General features: G+C 36.4%; 2 protein-coding genes across 3 annotated transcripts in view; both read left to right on the top strand.

Annotated features, from left to right (window-relative positions):
• The window catches only part of tspan17 (tetraspanin 17), a 51,902-nt gene extending 37,594 nt beyond the window's left edge, over positions 1 to 14,308 (top strand). Inside the window, exons 13-14 of the transcript XR_013328776.1 lie at positions 1,019 to 1,162; positions 14,159 to 14,308. The gene's annotated coding sequence lies outside the window, so the exon portion shown is untranslated. The remainder of the gene's footprint in view (positions 1 to 1,018; positions 1,163 to 14,158) is intronic.
• Positions 14,309 to 17,454: 3,146 nt separating this feature from the next.
• ctnna1 (catenin (cadherin-associated protein), alpha 1) overlaps positions 17,455 to 18,138 on the top strand; it is a 32,356-nt gene continuing 31,672 nt past the window's right edge. The window contains exon 1 of one of the 2 annotated variants that reach the window (XM_077733357.1): positions 17,455 to 17,619. The gene's annotated coding sequence lies outside the window, so the exon portion shown is untranslated. Of the gene's footprint in view, positions 17,620 to 17,730; positions 18,000 to 18,138 lie in introns of those variants that run through there. The other variant, XM_077733358.1, reaches the window with a different exon arrangement.

Below are 18,138 nucleotides of genomic sequence, written 5' to 3'. Positions count from 1 at the left end.
AATTTAATCTAAGGGTTTATAGCTGTGGAATGTCCTCATTACAAATATGTGATTTCATTTTCAACTTGTCTCCGACTAAACTTGAATCCAGCATACTGGGCTGATTATGCAACCATACAATCAGAAATCTGCTCTTTTCACAAGAGGAATGGAATATCAGTGTGCATTCTCCATGCTGCCCTGATATTTGTAAATGCCCTGTGATATTTTACTTTTGAATATGAAATAAGGAATCTTCAGCATCATCATATGAAGAGTTCATGAAGCTCATTCATTGTGAAGATTGTGAAGAGTCTCGAAAAATGATTAAAACTTGCAGAATTATTACACCCTTGGCTAGCTCGAATAGGGTCCGTATCAGGATAAGGGGCATGGAAGAGGAATGAATGAATCTATGAATTATTCTTGAGAAAAATAAATAACTGCAGCAGGTCGAATAGCATGGTAATACTGTACACTAGAGGTGTCAAACTGTTTTTGTTTAGCTGGCCACACTATGACAATTAGATCTTACATGTGCCGGACCAGTTCATTTTTTTGTCAAATAGGTTAACATAATGGTTTTCATCAGTCGTCGTAAACTTCCAATCATTGGAAGGGGTGAATAATCAAAATGCATAACGCTGTTGATGAGATGGTTGGGAAGAAAAAACACTATTAAATCTAAAAGCTTCAATTCAGCTTGCTAGATTACTACAATTCTTCAGTTTTTGATCCTATTATTCATAGTATTCGTGGCTCATTTTATCACGTTGTTGTTGTGAACTTGATTAACTGAGTTAAATTAATTTTCATGTTTAAGGGGATAATGTAGTATATTAACTTATAAATGGAAGCAACAATGTACTTATAATGTTGAATTTAAAATATTTTAACTGAAGTCCTATTTACTTAACAAGTTGATATAAAAGTGTTGACTTGTTTCTTTGAGTTTTCCATCATATTTATTTAATTGGAAAGTTCAAGACAAGTTTCAAGTTTTTTATTTAATTTTTTAAAATGTTTCTCTTTTGTTTAGTTCTGTGACACGACTTCAGTTAAGAGGATGGAAAGAATGAGGGTATATAAAAAGGATCCTGTATTAACCCTCTCAAGGACAGTGGTCACTAATAGTGGACAACAATTTAAAAGCTGATGCTTAAGGCCTTTCATGCTTTTTTGGGTAAGTAACTATTTTTTAGTATACATTTTTTTAGCAATTATCATTGTATATATTTTTTTTAATTGTCAATGATCATTGATAATATATTTTTCATATATATTTATAAACACTGATGGTATAATGGTTCATTCGCCTGAATTCAGTGCATGCAGAGTGCGATCGATTCCCACTCAGTGCCAATATGACGATGAGTCCATATGGTTTTGTGTCTTTGGGTCAGTCTGTTAGACCCAGTTGAGGGTGTATTCCGACTTTAAATTAATGATGTTTAATGGATACAACAGAAATATACTCTGGTTAAGTTCCCACGAAACAACAACATTAGATGTTCTTTCATCGTATATAACTCATTGCATGTCATAGACATTCAATAAATTCAAACTAAGAGGAGCGGGCTGTGAATGCTCAAAAATGCTAAAACAAAACAAACATAAATCTCGCATGAAAGAGTTCATCAGTCATTATTCTTCATGTTCTGGTTGGTGTCTTTTTTTTTAATTGATAGCATCTGATATGTTTTACACACTAAATTAAACATTCTATCTTTTGAAAGTGCTGAAAACAAAACACAAGAAGAAAAAGCATGGCAAATCTTTTATGGTCGGCCGACCTGAGTTCTCACGAGGGAAGCTATAATTGCGAGCAATAGCCAACACATGACGGCAGTTCAAACTAACACGGAATAGAAATGCACAAGCTCAGTGATCTTTCATATCAGAGGTTCCGTTCCACAGCACTGAAGTCAGTCAGGTGAATGAGCAGAATGAATTGATGGATAGATGGTTGGGTAGAGGGTTTGTCATGCAAAAGGCACACGCGCCGCTTTCCAAGTATGCAAAAATACAATGTACTTGTACCTCCGCCCTTTGTAATAACGAGGCAACACACAAATGCGTACCCCTCAGCCCACTCAAGGCAGCATAAATATTTTCACATGAACTAGCTTCACATGACAAAACGATAAAGGTCTATTGCAACTAGTCAAGCGAATTATGAATGAAGACTCAAGGCAATCTCAGCCTACAGATGTGTGGAATTTATATAGTCCTGCATGCAATCTGTCAACTGCTCATTAGGAATTTTGACTGCTTGCCCGCAGTGGAACACTTAAAATGATTTCTACAACAATGACCCGTGCCCATAAAATAGCAGTATAATACAATTCATTTCTAGCAGGATGTAATTACTGATGACTCATATGATGATAGAAACTAATATGAAGGCAAAGTGAAACCAAGAAGATTCAGGAGCCTTTCCCTTAAATCGAAATAAGCAATTCATTTGGCATTAATCTTATTTCTGGCTAATTTCCAGTATACTTACCCTGTATGCATATTTTGCAATTAGTGGAATATAGATGCAGTTGACTTTATATGTTTTATTTAATCTTATTGAAACTCAGTTCCGTTACATACTAGTGTTAGTTTCAAATTATATTAGTGTTTTCTAATTGGCATTTGAAATGATAATTTCAGCTTCAAACCAGTTTGGGTTTCAAACTAGCTTTAGGGTATCAAAATATGGTTTTCAAATTAGACAACAAAGCCACAAATAAACACAATTGTTTCACCTAATGGTAATTTATTTAATGACAAACAAACTAAATATTGTCCAAATAGTTATGCAATGTGATGATTTTATGCTGCTGTCTATTTATCCAATTTAATAGAAATTTATAATTCACATCACTCAAACATTTTATATGATTATTTGTCTTACCTGTACATTGGATAATGATTGTCCCTGTCATGTCATTTCTATACATGGAGTGGGTTCAGTTCTCACTTTTACGTTGTTTGTGTGAATGGTAGCTCTATAATATGAACCTTTGCAGTCAAGTTGTCCAATTGCCCTATTGTGCTAATATTTGCCATAACTCTAATCTGTCAGCTGTGATTTGAGCACAATGAAGTTATTGTAACACCAGAATAGATGTGAACTTCATTACCCAAGGACGGTAATTAACACAATATGGGAATTTGTTATGCTGGATTGCCGCAGGAAGAACAGAAGGTCATATGATTGTCTAAAGGTTCTGTGCAAAGATGTGCGCTATACAGAGGCCTGTGAAAACCTCAGTCTATTGCCTTGAGAACCATAGAAAAATCCAAAGACATTTCTCCTTAATGTTCATATGATGACACCATTTACGGTATAATGTGAGGATCATCAACATCATCTGCCAATCAACACTGTGGTACATTCATTTGTAACTTTGAGTGAGCACGTGATGCATCATTCACTGTCACATGTTATGGCTTGATGCTATTCCTCATAGAAAAAGCCAGCAATGGGTATTCACACAGGTGCTCCCACACATCTATGACTATGGTGCACAGCGTCCTCAGATGTCCATTATGTAGCAGATGTAAGGTGCAGCATGGCTTGGCCTGTCTTGAGACCAGAGAGTCATTTTTTACGTGCTGAATGTTAGTTTTTGGTATTTGGAAATATCAAACAACTACTTCCATGACTTCTAGCATGCAAACACAAACCACAACTTAGGGCGTATTCACACCAGGAAGGTCCTAAGTTATTTCTGTAGTGTAGTTCCTTTTTGCAAGCTCACGCATGTGCAAACATTGTTCAGTCATTGGACAAAACGGTCTGGCTGAGCTAACATGGTAAAAGGATAACACGAAAGTCAACAACCACAGAGCTCCAGCTTGCAGCACTCGTGCTCATATTGATATGGTTCATCCAATTATAAGCGTTGGCGGCAAATTAGGCAAATAAGAAGGCTAATGTTAATTTTATGTGCAACTACCTAGAAGACATTCTGTTTTAAACCCCCACTAATTTTAGCTGACGCATTTATTAACCAACCCACATTTCCCATAATGCCTGTCGATACGGAAGCCAATGCAATCTATCTGCTTAAGTATTTTTGCTCTTTTTTTGACTTTTCTTGTGAGAAATTTGAGAATCAGACCTGTATATGTCTGTTTGCAGACAACTAAATGGTTTTATCTTTAAGGTTCCATTCTGATTTTGGGCTTAACGAGCATTAAGATACATGATGTCATCAGTAGTCTTTAATATTTAAGTCTATAATACTCTTCCACTTCAGAGTTGAGTTTGAGGGGGAAAATAAATGATTGCAATTATTGATTTGTTCCCAATTGATTTCTTGTACCAATATATTCACGCAGAAAAATACTCAAATAAAGGTTCTTTGTTGGATGGCTCAGAAAATGTACTCACAATACTGTTACTAAATCGAAACTAAATTACAGTATTTAAGCTATTCCTTTTCCTAATTATCACTGTGTTTGAATATTGAATCCACAATAAGTGCAGGCATCTTTAAGTAAAAATCGGTTCAAAGTCTAGTTGCTTATTTTCCCATGCAGAGAGCAAAAAAAAAGAACCCCAGTACATATTGATCTTGCCGCATCCAGGGGGTTCTGAATTACAGCGCACAATTTCCACAGCTAGTGCTCTCACCTAACTGTTGTATCTCCTATGGTTTCTCTATCAGTATGCAGCACATGTGCCCTGAGGTTTGCAAATATCTCTGTGGCATGCCTAACACGCATGCATACCTCACACTTTTGTTGATGCACCCTTCATCTCATTTATGATTCATCCACAATCTTTACAATCATCTGAAATATATATTTTTTTAACCACTAAAAGCACACTTAGTGTTGCAAGAGATGCCAATGCAGATGGGCATAGGAGATTACCCGATTAGTCTTTCAATGTACTGTGGTAAAACTACATGGCAGCTAACCATCCCACGGGTGTGGAGAACGCATTCCACCTCCAGGCTTCCAAAACAAGCATGCCTGTGTTGAACAAAATGCTTCTTTCTGCATTTCTTCAAAGACCACATCAGTGCAAATTGTCTTAAGTGTAGTGACCTGTAGCAATAATTTTGAATATATATATTTTTTGCGGGCTTTGGTGGGTATACCACAGAGATAGAATACAATTTGGAAATCAAGCCAATTAATAATAGATTTCCTACAGCACATGTCATGTTATGACAATATATAAAACAAATGCATTATTATATGCGGAATTCAGATTTGGGTCACAAAGGCCAAAATGTGATGTGTACATTTGTGGAGGCCAAGTCTAAATTATATTTATATTATTCTTTAGATATATAATACTTTTAAAATGTAAATTAAATGGCCCCTTTTAAGAGTTAAAATGCAAAAATCTGCATTTTTTTAACTGCAGTATTATTTAAGTATAAATAATGTATTGGGAAAAAATACATTTATAGCAATAGTCTCTCTTTCAGGAAAAAAAAACAAGGGCTAACATTTAACATAGCATAAAATATGATGAAGGCTAACAGAGAGTTATTCAGAAAGAGAAAAAAAACAACAATTAAGAAGTGACACCTATCCAAATTTTGGGCCTGTATTTTTTGGGTCACCCTATTTAACTATATAACTTCTACACAACATCCATATGGATGTGAATGATGTCCCTATGAAATACTATAATTCGATCTTAGTGTAATTTCAAAGTCAATGTCTGCTCGGAGGTGGAGATGTAACACTATTTGTTTTAAAAACTCAAAAGGTTTCTTTTTCTTGCCTCTAGCACTGCAGTGGAACTTGTTTGGCTCTGACTCATCCACTCGTTATGCATGTATTTCCACCTACTGGTCTAAACCTGATATTGCACGTTGCTTTTGCCCCTTGATTATCATATCTCGTGTACTGTCTGAATTACTGATAGAGAATGTGTGTAAAAATGCAACGTGGTGGGCATATCTGTGTATGCCTGTGGTGTTTTTCGCTGTTGTGGGTGGTAGAAAAAAAACAACAAAAAAACAAGCTGGATCAGGCCTCCACTGATTTGTGCCACTGATCTCAGATGCTGTTGCATGTAATTTGTCTGCTGTATCCTTTCTGCTGCAAATTTCCTCTCATGCTGGCTATTCTTGCTGAGCACTTTATATCATACACGTCATTGAAGCTTGCTTTGATGCTCACTTGTTGAGATTAAACGGATGCCTCCTTCCTTTGTTTATCAGAGCAGTGTTACTTTAGATGCGGTGGTAGCTGATGAATAATGGGCTCACCAGATTTCATAACAATATGCTAAATGTGTGTTTTCAGATGCGCATTAAAATTGGCAGCAGATGTTTCCCCTCGATAAGATACACATTTCCACTGTCAACATGAACCGGGAATATTGTTTGTGTGATGCAAATGTCTTTTCTCATGAAGACAATGTCTGTAAAGGACGCAATAGAAATCAATGTGGGGATTGAAGTTTTTGCCTTATTTTCTTTGGAGAGGAATGTATTGTTGATTGAATTCTCACAGGCATTCAGGAACAAGATTGCCTCTTCTCTTTATAGGCAGCCTCAGTTTGGATTGACTCGCCGTCTCGTGACGTTGGTAAAAATAGCTGCATTTGCAACAGGCTGGATTTCATTCGGGAGGCCTGTGTTCCCATGCTCAGGCAAGTTTTGAGTAGTACCTACAATAGCAAAACAGCACACAGTAGGTGTTGCGATTTGCATCCTCTAAGCAGTTGTCACCTGCCCATTTTGTTTTTATTTGACACGAAATGCCAGGCATGATGGCAATTCTTTTCTGTAATTTCCAGCGAGGAAACTCCGGGGCTGGCTGTAAAGCAATTGAAACTTTAAATAAGTGAAACAGAAGATGAATTAATGAATATTCCACTGTGAAATTTAAGGTTGCGAAAGCACTATGTTGATTTTATGTGTATTTTACAGCTTTCCTGCTTTTTAGCAGTAAAGTTGTTCAAACCCTTTTAGGTATGTAACTTTTTAAACATATGAAAAAGAGATAACACTAAAAACATCATTGACACGGTACTGGAAATGCCGACACAGAAACGGGCTGGCTAATAGTGAATCTGTAACATATCTCTGTAATGAGTTAAGAAAATCACAAGAATTGACTGGATCTGTTGCAATGTAGGGCAGACAACATTGGTGTCTTGAGGCAGAACAAGGGAGCTGGGATTAATTTCTCTTTTCCTGAAGGCCTCTTTTTTCTCCTTCTCTTGTTTCTTTCACTCTGCATGTTTACGTTCTGAGTTATGCGGAAAGACATATATCTCAGTCAGTGGAGCATTGTGATGAAAGCTTGGTGAAAGAGTCTCAACCATGACTACGGCCAGCATCCAATTGCAAAGTCATTAGTTTTCTCTTGCTTATAAATGAGAATTCTCTCCAGCTATTTTGCTTCATGGGTCTCAGTACAGCCTCAACCTTCCCTGTTAGCGTTGTCAGCTGAATTGGCCGGTGTTATTCATTTAGTGCAGTATTGGGAATTAGTGCTGTCCAAAAGCCTGCCGAGAAACAGAGCAGGCCTCCATCTCTCCGCACGGCCCCTCGAGATAAATTCTGTATTCAAATCCTATTTGTTCCTTCCATTTTCAATTTGTGTCCCCATGCGACGATAATCAGTTAATCGTTCATCTTGAAGCTACCTAGAGGTGGAGAAAGAAGGAAAATAAAAATTCATCAATTTTGTAAGAACACAACACTTGATCTACTAGAAATGTCTTGCGGCTTTTTGGCATGATTTGTTTGTTGCATTTTCTTGATTGTGCCCTGCCGTTGGCTGCCAACCAATTCAGGGTGTCCCCCGCCTAGTGCTCTTAGTTGGCTGGGATAGGCTTCAGCTACCATGTGGCCCTTGTGAAGATATGGGAAATGAATGAATGAATAAATGAATACATTTTCTTAATTTTGGAAAGCCAGCAGATAACAGTCAACAGTTTACGCTTCACTTACTTCATTCCACAAATGAACAGTAATGACTATGTAGTCTGTCTTTAAATGGATTAGCCTAAAGGAAAGTTTTTTTTAAAGCATGCTAAAGTTGTAATACAGGACAGGCCTTGCTTAAAATTCAAACCAAGGGGATAGAGAGTTGTTCAGAATGTTTAGCCATCATCCTCCTGGTTGCACTGTGTTGATGGAGTTCAGGCAGCAGTCCAGGACACACTTTTCCCTCTGCACCTGTTTGTTCAACCTCTTTTTGTCCCTGGCAGAAGGGCACTGTGACCACAGAGTCATAAAAAATTCTTCAGGAGTGTCCCTACATCACCAAAAGTCCTCAGTCCTCTTAAAATAGAAAGTTTGCTCTGACCTTTACCAAAGAGCATAGCTCTGCTGTCACTCCAACCCCGTTTTTTTGTTCAGGCAGGCACATTGGTCAATTCAAACTGTCTCAGTATCTCCTGATGTTCAGCAGTTCATGTGGTGAATCTGAAAAAAACTCACCATAGAGTTATGAGAAGAATTATTATCGAAAATGGCCCATCTTAAGGTAGAAAGAACCTCATTTACTTCTTAAATGATGATGGACCTACCATGAGAACATTATAATAGATTCCTATTGGTATTGTGCATTTAATACCCTGAAATAATATATGAAGTTAATGAAAATAATGAATCAACTGTTTTTTTTCAACTTCTGGCAACTGTAAAGTGAAAAACATTTTTAGTCAAATATCACCACTGGCAATATTTACCATTGCATAGTCAAGTTTGATATACTGCCATGTTTCCCCAAAAATAAATAAATAAATAAAAACATCCCACACAGTTTGTGGTAATGGATTCACATTTATCATTCATGTATTGTAAGTAATGCATAATATGTCAACATGACATATTTTCCACCAATGAATAACAATCTGAGTATACAGAGAATTCCTTCAGTGAAACCTTTAACATAATGCACTGTGAGGTGCTGATTAAACTGATCCAATTAAATTGAGAATAGAATATTCATTCATTTTCTGAACTGGTTATCTTCGCAAAGGACACGAGGGGTGCTGGACCCTATGCCCGCTAACTGTAAGCACCTAGTTTGATGATATAGAAATCCTGATGTTGTATTTTTATATGTTTGAGTACGACATAAAGGGTATTCAACTTTGAAGATTCTATTGTGCTTGTGTTGTTTTAACAATAATGTTCAACAATGGTCTTCCTTCCATTATCCGCATCGTTCCAACTCTTGTCCTCTGCTTCTTAGCATTTCTGGCCATTCTGGCATTATTAATTTTGCATTTCATTGCGGTGTATAAGGTCAAGAAGAATGTACAGAATGCCTATCAATTATAAGGACTCTGTACTATCTGCATACTTTCAAAGGTCCAAATGCATGTTTTGCATGTCTGTCTCCCAATGGGACTCATTTTGTACATGCTGTACATTTGCCAAAACCACAGTATTACTTGTGTTTACATTTGATTCCCAACTAATTAAGTTTGTAGGTTAACCTTAATACTAAGTGCTTAACAGTGTACATGTCTACTCATCAATTCAACATTTATTTTGCATTATGCCTTGTTTCCACCTACGTTTTATTCTCCAAGTTAATAGCCTTACAAAACAATTAATAAATAATGACTTGAGTGTGAACACTCGAAAACGCCGTTCAACAATCCTTCACTCTCACTAACAGCTGTTAATCAACGGAACCACAAAGATTAGGAAAACAGACATTGCTAAATCAATTTCGATCGACAATAACCTATCCTAGTGCTCCACACGAGGCACTGAGGCACAAGCAAGTAATTCTGACTGAGAGAAAATTAGTAGACCAACAGTATATACTGCACACTATCCAATGTTTAAATGACTATAGATAAGTCCGTAGAAAAAATAGAGCCATAAAGCTATTTAGGGTTTTTATGTGGATATACTCTTAAGATAGTTACAACATTTAAATATCATGCATAATTAAACAAGCCATTAGATGCGTGGGAAGCTGTAAACCCAAATAATTCAATATGTCTTTAGAAAATATTATGCCGTGTGTTGGGGCCAAGAGCACATTTACAGATGTCTTCCAAGTTTGAACATCGCTCGTTAGTTCATCAAATCAAGCACCTTGGAAAAATGCCAGCATTACCATAATCCATAAAAATTTCCACCTACACAACGGACAGGCAAATGGCGGAATGATTAAGAGCAGGACTTGTCAAGACTTGACTGTCTGTCCATTTTTTGCATTAAGAGATTAGAACATGTCTCATCTTTTTTACATGGAATGGCATCAACTGACACGTGAAGGGCTCTTATCGCGACAAATGATTTGACTCAGTCTGCATCCACATAAAACAACAAAACACTTGTGTATTTATTCATGGCATTTGTAGCAAAGCAGCTCATCTTTTTGAAATATGTTCGTTTCTTCACATGTGCATAATGTTATGATGCTAATCTTCATCACAAAATATTATGATTGTACTACATATATGTAAGATGTAATGGTGCTTGTTCGTTCACAAGTGCTTTTAAGGGCTTTTCGACTTGTAATGTTCCAAAAGTGTCAACTAGTGACAGCCCATATTCACCTTTATATAAAATGAGTGATTAGTGACCAATGAAGAATACCCATAAAGCAATCGTGACAACAGCAGAGGTTAGTTAAACGTTGATTCATGATCTTGGCTGAAGTTTTTGTAGTTACCCTGAGAGCGTAGCAAGGTCAGAAGGATTTGTTTTATAGCCAATCACATAAAAACAATAATTATAATATTGTATAATCAGAATATTGTATAATCATAATTATTATAAGCATCTGTAGAACTTTCCTGTTTGCCCTTTGTTTGAGTTTTCTTAAGGTACTTTAGATCTATAATTCTCAATTCTACAATATTTTAACTGTGAAGCAAGCAGTTATCTTGGAAATGGGATTATGTATTTTTATCAGCATAAGGACTGAATGATTTTAAAACATGCTGGTGGTTTATTTAATTTGCATTTAAAGATATATTGGTTGGATAAGGTAAAGTGGGTTCAATTCATAGGACACAGCTCATGTTCAAAACTCAATTTGCTCAATATGGAGGACATTAATGAGTTCAATTTGCCTGCAATTATTTTTTGCAAAAGTCTGTGTCAAATTCTTCAAATGCAAGGAAGTATTAGATGATACTGTCCTATCTTCAAAGTCGGCATAGATAGCTTTCTAATCAATTCTCTGTCAGCCCAGATGAGCGTGAACGTGGCAGGGGAGGCCGGCCCAGACATCTGTCGGCATGAATTTTTCATAAAGAAGTCATCCTTGTGGGAACACCCTATTTCAAAAAAATGTATGGAAACATTTACCATAATCAGTGAAATGAAGCTTAGCAGCAAGAATAGAGTCGGAGGGGTACATTTGTGGTGTAGTTTACGAGAAAAGGGCAAATTAGAACCCTTTGACACGAAAAAACTGTCAAGAAAATTGTCAAGTCAGAGGGCAATTGACTGCAATTTGTTGAGCCTAAATCTGCATATATATATATATATATATATATATATATATATATATATATATATATATATATATATATATATATATATATATATATATATATATATATATATATATATATATATATATATATATATATATATATATATATATATATATATATATATATATATATATATATATATATATATATATATATATATATATATAACAATAATTATTCATTCTCATTCTTAGTGCTTTTCCTGATTATGTAAAATCTGTAAAATCTTCTACACAGATAGGCATAGCAATATTCTTTTAACTCTTTTATAGTCATTGGAGTGATGGCAACTCTTGGCAAAAAACATAAAAAACTGCAGTGCAATACTGCCTTTTTATTGTCACACTCATTTTACAGCCATTCCTGTCATTGACAAATTGTTGCGGCAGTAACCTGAAGATTAACCCCGGGATTATATTTTTCTGCCATCTACGTGAACTGGTTGTTTGAGGGGATGTCTGTTCTGTTCCTGGGAATTTATAGTGACATAGTGGAATGACTGTTTTCTTAAAATGAGGACAGTGTGCCTCCAAGTGGTGCAAAAATATGTTTTTTTTTGTCTCAAAAAGATCATCTACATAACATATTTTTCAATCTCTAATATTATCGAACAATTTACTTGTGAAAAATCTCAGCCCAAAGTCAAACTAATATGGTTATACAAGTATATTGGTAAAAGATGTCTGAGCAGTCACAAATTCTCACGAACAAAATGCTTATATAAGAAACTGGTGTATTGATTTTCGTCTGATAGTGAATATATTACCACAAGTAAAATGTTAGGACACTTTCATAATGGAGGCAAGGCATTCTTTCAAAATATTGAAATAAAAATCCAGAAAAATAAAAAATCTAATACTTTTAGCAAGGTACAAAAACCACAACTTCATTAATCTAGTGAAAACTTCAATCTGTAGATATTATTGATTATGGAAAGCAACATTTACAAAAAGTCCAGTGACGTGTTAGGAGTATGATTCATGTGACTCTTATCATCTGTCTGCTGTGAATTTGAAGTAGTTTTCCATCATGAGACCTGGAAAAACTGGCAGGGAATGAACATGCATCCATGCCAACCCTCCAATTCAATGGAATGAACTGTGGCAGCCAATGAGTTAAAGGTTCTAGTTTATTCATTTTACAAACTGCGGGAGTTGCAGTTATTAAAACCAATAAGCAAACCAATCATTGGGGTTATCAGGTTTGCTCTTGTCATTAGCAAAGGGGGTGATTAAGAGGATGTTCACTTGGAATTACTGCTGCATGATATTAGTCAATAATGAGCGAGCGAGCTTCAGCATTTTTCATGAAAGTAAATGTGTTGTACACGGGCTGGTAATTAAACTGACATCCTCATACTATTCATCACTTTCGGATCACATAGGCTCAATAAAATCTTCGTGCAGTTTTCCTAAATGCGGATGAGAGCTAGTAATTTCCCCCCATTTGGAAGTCATATCTCGTGAGAAAACAAAATCCTAATCCAGGCGCAATTTTTTTTTTACTGTTTGTTATCCTGGAATGAAAATATTTTTCTCTGGGACCACTGATTAAATGTGGCAGTAGCATACCTGTCAACTTGTACGTTTTCCTATATTTTATACGTTTTTTGATTATTTCAAATGGTGTATGCCATATAGCAACTTTTATATAGGATTTTTTTAAAGTACGTTTTTTTTGTAAAATCGATCTGGCTTTACTCATTTTGGCTCTAATCCAGATCGAGAGGTTGACAGGTATGCAGTACTTAACTCACATATCATGTGGCAAAGTACATTATATATGACTATAATGATAAACTGTAAAATTAGCATAAACTGGAATCATGTGGGTGAAAATGGCCTAAAGTGAGCATTCAAATTGCACAAAAATCAAATCACTGCCATTTTTATATATCTCTTTTTGCAAACTGCACTAACCTATGTCCTTTTGACTACAACCATTCACATTAAATAGAATTCTATTTTTGAAGCACCCAGGCATACGCACATTTGGCATACTTGGTTCGTGCACATTAGAGTGACTAAAACTGTGACTCATTTATAGCCTCACGTTTAATTTGTGGCTTCCTCCACATAGTTCACATTCCTTTTAGCCCGAATCCCACTTGGAAAGCAAGAAATTAGGACATTAGCTCCTAGGAGAGTTTTGTAATAAAACAAGGTCAGTTGAAGATTTGCTGGTGATTGCAATTTAGTGAATAAGCATTGAGATTTTGTACTAGTTTCAGTTTGCATGCTGGTAAAATATATTTAGAAACATAATGATGCACAACCTTCTGAAGTTACTGTTAAATTTGTTATTTTAAAACTGACCACAGTGAAACATGAATGGCACTCTGAGTTTGGGTTTGGAACCTTTTCAATGTGATACAGACATTCTCACCACAAACAGCTTCAGATTTTCTCAAATGGAACTGTTCTGTAAATAGTACTTGCATAAAAGTGTAGGCCAGATTTCAAAGAATACAAAATGGATGCAGCACTCCAAGACTGGAATTGAAGCCAACAGAGATGATAGCGGATTGTCAATCATGCTCGCTGTTAAAACCGTGGCCTTCATCATTGCGCAGTGAAACATCACTACTGTGCTGTCAACGTATTTAATCTGCTTTCTCGGACAATTTTTTGACTGTTTCGTGTCATTTTACCACTGTAAGAAAGCCTCTGAAAATGGAGAACAATTATTGTTCCTCTAAGTTCATTGATTTCACTCTCAACCTTTCAGGCATTGCTTTTGACTGACATCTAAATTGCACCATGCACAACAATCATAGATGTCTGAGATGTGATCTGGAAAGAGACTGATGACAGCATCCAGCCACTTAATAAACAGCTGTGAATGTGGCCATAACGAAAATCATCATGAAGAAAACCTTCCCGCGGTGAGTCATTTCTACTTGTTCACGGGTCTATAATTTTGTTGGCAGCTGTAATGTTTGTGTATTGTCTTTGTCTGTATAACACAAAGTGATGACTCTACGCTGCAAATGTTAATTATAAACTCATCACGTGCCCAAGATGACATCTGATTAGACATTATGTTGCAACGATGAAATATGAATGCAAATAATCGCTGTGGGTCACTAATGGCGTACGGGATTTATTAGCATGATTTTTGTACAGGCAGCTTGATTTGTAGTCTCTATCCAAAATACAGAATACTTTATTTATATTCCCAAATATCAGAAAATATGTTCTCTCCTCAGGCAACATAATTATTGATAACATTTTTGTCATTGTTTTACACATTCTTATTCATAATTCACACCCCAAATATAGGATATTTCTGTGTAAAAAAATAATTAATACTATTCAGTGATGCCAAATGAGCGAGTCAAGAACTATGCTTGCTATTTTATGGAATGATTTGCTGTGAATTTTGTTGCTATCTTTAAGGACAACTAATTTAATATAGGCTGGCATTTAGTCGACATCAACGGGGTCTATTTATAAGTCCAGAAAATGAATGTAACTGCTCTACTGGAGCAGATAAAGGAATGAATCTCACAAATAATTTATGAGAGGATATGAATCCATAAAATTAAGTCCTTTCTTGGGTCTGGAAAGTAATGAAAGGATTTAAACTCAACCTCTGTACAAAAATTAAGATCTCCTCCATAGTTTGGAACAGTGACACACGTATTCTCCCTGTAATGAAGCAAGATTGCTTTTTTTTGAATCTTTTATCATTTATCCCTTGTCATTTGTGAGGGAAGTACTTGCATTTTCAAATATAGATGTGTCACACGGGCCAAGACTCCTTCATTGACCTTTGGTTTCATTTGAAGAAAACGACCAAATCTTTGTGGATTCTCTATGGCGGCATGTTTAACAAGTTTAATGCAGTAACCGTAACTAGTTGTACACACACTTGTGTGGATAAAGTGGTTCAGAAAATGAATGAATGAATGAACGATTCAAGGTTTAAAGTAGGTGTTATGTGCAGCTTTGCTGTCTGTTACAATTGGGAGACCTGGTTGTTTGATTTTGGGACCCGACTGTCATCCTGTGGAACCTCAACTTTTTGTGCAAGCACTGCAAAATATAATGATGCATAAAAAAAGACAACACTGTTTACCCTTGGTTCTGCTGTTTTCACGTTTTTGTGAGACACGTCTTTTCAGCTTTTGAAAGAAGATTTTCCTGAAGCTACTGTGAAATTGAGCTTTTCAAAACTGCTACTCTGTTCAAATCATATCAAAATAAAAATGTACATAAATATGTACTTTATTAGCCCCAGGATTGAGACAATCACCACCTGATGTTATCAATAATGTTAAAAAAAAAAAAACACACACACACAACGATTGAGCATTTTGCAATTGTTTTGATCTCCCACATCTCGCGCTCATTTGCATGTGCTCAATTATACATGCAGTGTGTGACAAACATGTGCACGTCCTCATAATTAGAAGGAATTATTTATATCATGCTGTGCTCTCCAACATTTGTTGAATCCAGCAGGTACAAAAAAGGAAGTTCAAGGACACCTCAACTTGTCTGGCAGCTCGCCGTTACTTTGGGCAACATTCATCATTTAAGCATACAATTACACCTCGTCTAATCTCTTGTCATTATAGTCCAATCACTGGATCTTAATGTCACCATGTATTTGGCCCGTTATCAATTTTACACACATGGTGAGTCATTGTTATGTCCCAGTTTGCAAATAATTACATACTTTAATGAATTATGAACACTGGGGAAAATAATGAATAATTTCATGAACCATAAACACAAATATTTATATTGTATATTGATTTTATGGGCGGCCCAGTGGGGAGTGCTTAGTGTATCGGCCTCACAGTTATAGGCTCGAGGGTTCGATCCCAGGTGGGTCCTCACTGTGTGGAGTTTCTAATCTCCCTGGACTGGCGTGGGTTTTCTCAGGGTAAGATCTTCTCCCACGCATGCAAGGCTAGCTGATTGAACACTATAAATTGCCCTTAGGTATGAATGTGTGCTTTAATGGTTGTGCCGTGCGATTAGTTGGCCATTAATCCAGGTTGTCCCATGCCTGGTGCCTATATTTGGCTGGGATAAGCTCCAGCACCCCTCACGACCCTTCTGAAGATAAGTGGTTAGTTTCAACAACAATTGAATTGAATTGTTTTCATTCAATCTCACTTAACAGTGATTCAAATTAAAATGCAAAACTTTCTTATAGAAGCCACTGGACTACTTAATGAAAATGAAAATAAGGACATTCTGGCCCAAACAATATTCAGGGAATACATTTTAAATGACAGAATCAAACCTTGGAGATTCAATACTCCACTGCTGGAGTTTCTTAAGTGAGAATTACAGGAGATGAAAACAAAAAGTGTGTTCAGCTTGTATTGCTTTGCACAACACACGCTTGCGTTTTGGCCCATACTTTGATTGCAAATTGCTGTGCTCGCTCCTTGTTAAGCAATTTTCTGTCTGTCCATATATGTGATTGAATTGGCGGAAAATGCACTACGATAAAAAAGGTGCCAAAACAAAACAGTTTGTGTTTGTGTGTGAGGGGGAGCCATGCAGGCTCTTTGAGATAGTCTATTTAAAAGTTTCCCACTTCAACCATCCACTACAATACATTCTAGAACACGTTTTTATCTCATGTCCCAGCGTTAGCGGTCACATTTGAAACCAAGTGTTCCACATGTGAACTTTTGATCTAATTTAATTCATAAAAATGAAAATAAATCATTGTTTTTTTTTAATATTTTAAGACTATCAAGACAGTAAACCGAGATGCTGCGCACACCCTATGTTAAATTAAAAATAAGAGTAAGGCTAATTCAGTGTGTCCGCCGCCTCATGCCCATCGGTAGCTCGGATAGGCTCCAGCACCACCCGCGAACCTTGTGAGAAAAATGAATACATGAGTGAGGAGATTTCAACATTTTTCTGTTATTGTCTGATTTCTTTTTTCAGTTGTTTAAACGTTTTAATCTTGTGTCTGTTTCAGGAATTGCTGGTTAGTCAGCCGAGAATTGTGGAGTAAATCCTGAATCCATTTATGGACAACACCGCTCCAGCCACGCCCGAAACAAGTCGTCATTTGCGGGCGTGTTTCAGGCTCCCTGCCCGCTTGCCAGGAAGTTCAGGAACTCGGTCACCGCCCAATAACCCCCCTCCTTCTCGACTATTGTTGAGAAATAACTCGGACACAGCGAAACCGTCGTCATCGAAACTTTTAAGGTAACATTCTGCCCGATCTCTTTGAATTATTTTAAGTGACCAAAGAAATTCCGAGTCGAGATACTTGAAAGAGTGAAAAAGTCTCGCGATCGCCGTGAAAAGGGAGGAAAACTTTGGAAATGAAGCGTTGTCATTCCTCCATCTTGAAACTTTCCGAGTGAATTGTTATTTGTGAGTTAAATTGACTCTGTGAAGTTTCTTTGGTGTCATCGCGTTTGAGGATCAAACGCTGGAATTTGAGTTTTTTTAATACGATTTTATTGATCGCGATTTTTGCCATTGTTTAACAAACAGTGTACGGAAGAGTTGTGTGGCATTTGTTTGTCTACTAGCATTAGCTTTAGCAAAGTGACGCCTAGGACAGCTAAGTACATTTGCAGGTAAGCTGAATGAGCATAAATATATGAAAACTTTAATTATTTTGACATCACAAACTCCGATCTCGGTCGTTTTTGTGTCAAGCCTCGCGATCGCATTTTATTTGTCAACTTTGATTGTTCCAAGGCCACAGTTTCAGTT

This window comes from Stigmatopora nigra, chromosome 14 (genome assembly GCF_051989575.1).
Source record: "Stigmatopora nigra isolate UIUO_SnigA chromosome 14, RoL_Snig_1.1, whole genome shotgun sequence".
Lineage (NCBI taxonomy): Eukaryota > Metazoa > Chordata > Actinopteri > Syngnathiformes > Syngnathidae > Stigmatopora > Stigmatopora nigra.
Note: the sequence above shows the minus strand (reverse complement) of the source record. Positions and strands in the feature narration are given on the sequence as shown.